Source organism: Corythoichthys intestinalis, chromosome 11 (assembly GCF_030265065.1).
Source record: "Corythoichthys intestinalis isolate RoL2023-P3 chromosome 11, ASM3026506v1, whole genome shotgun sequence".
Lineage (NCBI taxonomy): Eukaryota > Metazoa > Chordata > Actinopteri > Syngnathiformes > Syngnathidae > Corythoichthys > Corythoichthys intestinalis.
In genome coordinates, this window is record NC_080405.1 from 4,425,245 (window position 1) to 4,431,244 (window position 6,000).

Below are 6,000 nucleotides of genomic sequence, written 5' to 3' on the forward strand. Positions count from 1 at the left end.
AAGTCTAATGTATTTCATGTCGTTTGTCAATGGAGTTAGGGCTTTTAATGTTTATATGGTTTAGCGATAGCACTCTCACTACATACATACGTGTATGTTGTCGGCGATTAGCCTGGCAATGATCTTATTTGTGGTTGTCAGCCCAAAACCCTCTAAATATATATTAAATGCATCTTACCAGATATAAAATGACTACTACATAATCTGTGGTAATCGTTTGGAGCCCAGTTTTCTCGTCGAATTGCAACAGCCCATCTCGCTCTCATCTCTCCGGGTCTCTCGGAATCCGGTAGAACTTCAAGTCTCTCCGTCTTCTCCGTCTATCTTCTCTGTTATTGCAACCGACCGCCACACACGCCTTCACCATTTTGATTATTAATGTTAACGAGCAGAAAAACACGTCGTAAATAGGAGGAATGTACGTAGCCGTAACAGGTAGACATGATGTGTTGACGGACAATTGGGCGGCACCAGTCAGGAGGAAGGAGTTGTGACGTCACGTGGGTAGGGTCTATTGTTTTGCAAAGGATTTTTTTTTTTTTTTCAGGGCAAATGAAAACAGCCAATTTGGAGGCCTGAACATGCACGAAAAGTCACCAAAATTTGCACATACGTGCGGAAAATTGTAAATTTCGATAATTTTGCAACGTTGCAAAAAAATGTAACAAAATGGCTCAGTGGCGCCCCCTTGAAATTTTAAAATTGGCTTATAACATTAGGGTCCGTCAGCGTAGAGCAATGAAATTTGGGGAGTCTATACCTTGTCCAAAACCGCTCCAAAAAAGCATTGGCACCCATATTCTAAACCCAACAGGAAATCGGTTATTTTGGATTGAATATGAATTTTTTATCGATTTACACGGTGCACATTTGAGACCTTTTCGCCGAGGGAGTTAGTATGATCATCTTCAAAATTGGTGAGATGGTTCATGAGACATATGAGATCTTAAGTTTCTAAAATGGTGCGTTTTCATACACGAGTCTGACCTGGGTGTGGTGCCAAAGTCGGCCATTTTTTCGGCAAAATGACAAATTCAGTAAATGACTAATAATTCCTTGACACAACGTTCAATCTTTTTCATATCTGCCATGTATGTGCGGTATCCCACCCTTGACACGAGTGCATTGAAATATTACCCATTAGGCCTAGCGCCCCCTAGTGAGAACAGGAAATGCCTTTTTTAACGAGACAGGTTCCTCCTCCAAGGGAAAAAAAAATCTGTTGACCTCAAACCTGCATCAGGGGAGCCTTAAGACCTGTGTTCAGGTGCCTGATGAAAAATATTGAGGTTTCGTTGAAGCGGAGGGGTCCAAACAGGAAAGTGAAAATGACAGTCGACAATTTGTCTCGCAAAAAACTTTGAACAGTCATAACTCGGCAGCTATACAACATATTTGCGCCAAACTTCCCGTGCTTGTTGAGAGTCATACCCTGAAGGGTCTTGTAGGGGTCATTTGCATCAACTCTACAGTGCCAACTAGTGGCGACAGAAAGAAGTTTTAAAAAAGGCCTTTCCTATTGGGTTTTTTCAACATAGAGCGAGGAAATTTGGGGAGTAGATACCTTATGCCTAACTGCTCCAAAAAGTCTCTTGCACCCGTATTCCAAATCCAACAGGAAATCGGGTATTTTCGATCGAATGTGAAATTTTCATGGGTTCACAGTAAGAGTTTACATTTGGAGGCTTGAATATGCATAAAAACTCACCAAAATTTGCACATACATGCGGCTTTGGATAACGTTCGATAATCTTGCAATGTTACGAAAAAATGTAACAAAATGGCTCACTGGCGCCCCCTTGAATTTTTCAAAAAGGCCTCTCCATTTAGGTTTTTTTAACATAGAGTGATGAAATTCGGAGAGTCAAAACCTTTTGCAAAACTGCTCCAAAAAGTCTCTTGCACACACATCCCAAGTCGTACAGGAAATCGGTTATTTTGGATTGAATGTGAAATTTTTATCGATTTACAGTGTGCACATTTGAGACCTTGGCACGAAGGGAATTAGTTTGATCATCCTCAAAATTGGCGAGACTGTTCATGAGACATATGAAATCTTAATTTTTCAAAATGGTGTGTTTTCATTCACGGGCCTGACCTAGGCGAGGTGCCAAAGTCGTCCATTTTTTCGGCTAAACGCCAAATTCGGATAATGACTGATAACTCCCTTATACAACATTCAATCTCTTTTAAATCTGGCATGTGTGTGAGGTATCCCAGCCTGAACAGGACTGGATTGAAATATTACCAATTGTGCCTGGCGCCTCCTAGTGGGAACAGGAAATGCCCTTTTTTACGGGACACACTCCTCCTCTAAGGGAAAAAAAAAAATCAATCAACCTCAAACCTGCATAAGGGAAGCCTTAAGACGTGTTGAGATGGCTGATGAAAATTATTGAGGTTTGGGTAAAGCAAAGGGGTCCAAAAGGAAAGTGATTATGACTGTCATCATTAGCCACGTTTACATGCTGACTTTTATTCATGCCGATTCAAATCATTCCGAATGGAAATTTCACATCAGCTGTTTACATGTCACTTCATCTATTCCGATCCAGCGTTTACATGTGACTGCCTTTATTCCGAAAGGACGTTTGACAACTGCCGTCTGACATGCGCAGATTAATCAAAACAAAGCGTCACGTTGCAAAACATGGAGATCGATCGTCAAATCAGCTGCTGTTTTAACTTTTCGAGTGGAAACAAAACTTCAGAATGATACGCCGTTCATTTAAAAAGTTGTGTGGGTGCGCTGTGCGTGTGCTTGGAAGCCATGTTGCAAGTGACGTTACTTACGTCACCAAGTGACGTCACCACGTCAGTACGGAGCATGCGCAGAAAGAACGCAACCAGACAGCATTCCGCTTCCCTGTTTACATGATATAATTTTACTTCTAATCGGTTTGGGAAAAGGAATATTCCACCCCTGTGAATCGGAATGAAATTCCATTCGGTTTGGGCCTGTTCATTCCGATTGAGGTGTTTATATGGAACACATTTATTCGGTTTGAACAAATATTCCGATTGTAATTGGAATATTTGGCTCCATGTAAACGTGGCAATTTTCTCTCTCCACATATTTTGAACTGTCATTACTTGGGAGATGTAGAGGGGGGCTGTCTGCCACCACCCCGACCTGCATGGCGTCCGAGTTTGCATGGCGTCCGAGTTGCGTCAAACTGCGAGGGCCTGTTCAGTCCTGCTTGCAGGCCTAGTTTGTTTTTCTTTCTTCTAATTAACACAGCAATTATACTGTATGTATATACAAACAAAAACAGGCTCTCGACATTATAGGGTTGTAGAACGAAAGTAAGAAAGAAAGAAACTCACTATCGCTCTATATCACAATTTACAAAATCCTAATTGTTTGCTATATGTTTGCATTCATACACACACACACACACTGTCACGAGCCGATTGCGGGGCATCACAAAGAAATATTAACTCTTTCTAACAATGACACCAAATTCAGGGCTTTTTGCTTACTGATCAACTTTAGAGACCTATACCATAGAAGAAAGTCATTCATCCAATGTTTAAAATAAGGTTTTGTCCTACAGTAGCTGCATTTCTGAATGAAGAATTTTCAAAGTATTACAATCATGTTTATCACATATAGGCCTTAGGGTGGACCCTGAAAAAGTGCCTAGAAAATGAGTTTCGTTCCACTGTCTAGGCACTACTTGTTCAATGCATTTTTTGATAGATTATACCCTTCTGAACTTTGGGTTAAAAGTTCACCCAACATTTCCCTGCACTAATTTTGTCAAAAGCCAGGAATACATATATAGGGAAATAACAAAAAACGAAAATCTGGTGCTGCCATTTCTGGTTGTAAAATGTCTTACATTACATTTGGCAACACAAAATATTTCTCAAATGTCATACATACATATACCTAACATCAGAAACAAGTATTGGTGGTTTAGTATACTCATATGTGAATTTAGATCATTAAATGTAGCAAATCTGTGGGAAAAAAAAAAAAAAAATCCCTTCAATTAGAGTTGACACCAGCACATGAAACATATGTTACATTTATCTGAAAGCTTCTGTTTTATGTATGAAAACAATTCCCAACCTACTATGTAATAAAGGTACACAAGACGCAGCACATATTGGCAAAAAAATGGCTGAAAATACTACCATGCACCTCAGAACTGGAACAAGGCAAAATGGACTGGATGAAAATAGATGCATTAAGAGCCCAGATATTTGTAACAGAGTATTTATTAAAGTGTCAGATTATGTCACAGCATGTCATTTACACCCCCTCACCCCTGCCTCACACACCAAAAAAAAAAAAAATAAATAAAAAATATATATATATTAGGGCTGTCAAACGATTAAAAATTTTAATCGAGTTAATTACAGCTTAAAAATTAATTAATCATAATTAATCGCAATTAATCGCAATTCAAACCATCTATAAAATATGCCATATTTTTCTGTAAATTATTGTTGGAATGGAAAGATAAGACAAGATGGATATATACATTCAACATACGGTACATAAGGACTGTATTTGTTTATTATAACAATAAATCAACAAGATGGCATTAACATTATTAACATTCTGTTAAAGTGATCCATGGATAGAAAGACTTGTAGTTCTTAAAAGATGAATATTAGTACAAGTTATAGAAATGGTATATTAAAACGCCTCTTAATGTTTTCGTTTTCATAAAATTTGTAAAATTTTCAATCAAAAAATAAACTAGTAACCTTATTCTGTCCTCAATGTGTGTGAGTACACAAATTGACAGATAGCAAACATAAGTTCCAAAAAGAAATCAGACGGTGTGGCAAAGTTGCATGGGCTTTACTGAAGTCATCTCTTTTTGACAGGAGCACGTTTCTTGTATTTTTGTAAAACTGAAAACAACAAGGCAATGTGTCAATAACTTGCATAAATCACAAAATAACATAAAATGTACACACACGTGTCCATTTGAGCAGTAGCACTAGCCAATTAGCTCACAAGCATCTAACAATGTAACAGCATTTCACCATATATGTGAACAAATTCAAATACACATCATCAATAACTATCTAATGCTCATGAATATAAACAAAGGAGGAATATAACTCACAAGCGATGCATGTATTAGACACAAACAGTGTGATGGGGCTATGAGAACTGCCACTGAATACTGGATGCGGACGTTAGCTGGTCTGAATAGCACTGTCTATTAGTGTGAGTTCGCGTCGACGTATAATCACGTCAGAAAAGCGCGCCGAAACCCAAATAATCAGCTGCACTGAATCGCCAGCAGAGGGCGACATTACGCCACATAACATATGCAAGTCACACCCAAGCGCCAGCAGAGGGCGGAAAAACTCCATAAAACACAATTAACAAGTTGGCCTTTCACTGTACTGACATTTAAATCTGTCTGAGCGGGCCTAGTGCGTTAATTGCGTCAAATATTTTAACGTGATTAATTAAAAAAATAAATTAACGCCCGTTAACGCGATAATTTTGACAGCCCTAGTATATATATATATATATACATACATATATCAAATGTGCATTCACAATAAAACCATGGCACTTCATTCGAACATACATCTTTTTTTGGCAGTCAAATTGAACAAAGGTCTATGTTTTGGGAAAAGGGAATACAGACTTTTTTTTTTGTTTTAAAAGTTTTAAAATGGAGAGTAACATGTTGATAATGAAACAAAACAGGACATATTTTACATGTTGGGTGATTACTCATCAATATCCCTATCATCAGTGTCATCATCCCATGTGCCTCTTTCTGTTTCCTTTGAAATATTTTCACAGTTCTGGCAGTGGCATAAATCTGTACAAGACATTTTTGCAGACAAGCATGAACATCTCTCAGTCTCACACTTGCTTATCTTGCAACCACAGTGGACTACCTGTAGCACACTATCTGGGGCAGGATTTCTAGTCATCCATTTTACTGTTAATTCACCATCCTCAATGTCCCATTCATTGCCAATTGGTGAAAGGGCACACATCATACCAGTCAG